Genomic DNA, 939 nt, shown 5'->3' on the forward strand with positions numbered 1-939 from the left:
AAAAAGTTACACATAAACTACCATCCTGTATAATGTAATACTGAATACCATAAGTCAATTAAATGTTTATCTAATAAAACTCAGTCTATTTTGCTTACACAAATACATTTGTAAGTGATATGCGCCTTTGTACAAAATGTTATTTGCGTTCGCACAAACTTTGGGTACATTATTGATATAGGTCTTCCCTCTATATTAACGATACGGTTAAAGCTAACAAAAAGCCTATTTTCACTTAAAATTGATTGAACCATTAAAAATATTAGTTTGGTCCTTACCATGATGTTGCTATTTTAGCTGTTTTTTTTTTCAACACCAACTTTAATCAGATAATTTTCTTTATTTTTCACGGGGTACGTGAATATACCAATTTTTCCTATTTAATAATTACATCCAATACAACCATTAGATTTCGCAAAATATTATGAATTTCTAAGATATCTTTCGATAAATATTCACTACGTTTTTCGACGTACAAACGTTCTGATTTTATTCAATTCGCTATTCGTCATTACGCTCAGGATTGGGAGCAATAAAATTTAATTAACCATTTCTCTAACGGGATATAATTTGGGAACATGCTCTAACCAATAACATTTAAGGTAAAGGGCACGTTCTGAGTCCAATCACAGGAACGATAGGAACGGTTCCAGAGTATGTGATGTGATTTTAAAACTACGTCACAAATGGACAGTTTTCTTTTTATCTAGACACGGTTCTGGTGAATTCAGCAGATTTTTGGCTAGATGATTGGCCATTTAGGTGACTGGTTCTACGAAATACGAATACGAAATTTTAGGTTTTTCAGCTTTGTTTGAATTCAGTAGGTAACTAGCTTGAGTTGTTGACTGAGATAATGCCTCACCAAATAGTTTGGAGCCACAAATGATGTTAATCTGAATAAATATTAAGTTTTAAAGCAATTTAATATTAGTCGGT

This window comes from Trichoplusia ni, chromosome 11 (assembly GCF_003590095.1).
Source record: "Trichoplusia ni isolate ovarian cell line Hi5 chromosome 11, tn1, whole genome shotgun sequence".
Lineage (NCBI taxonomy): Eukaryota > Metazoa > Arthropoda > Insecta > Lepidoptera > Noctuidae > Trichoplusia > Trichoplusia ni.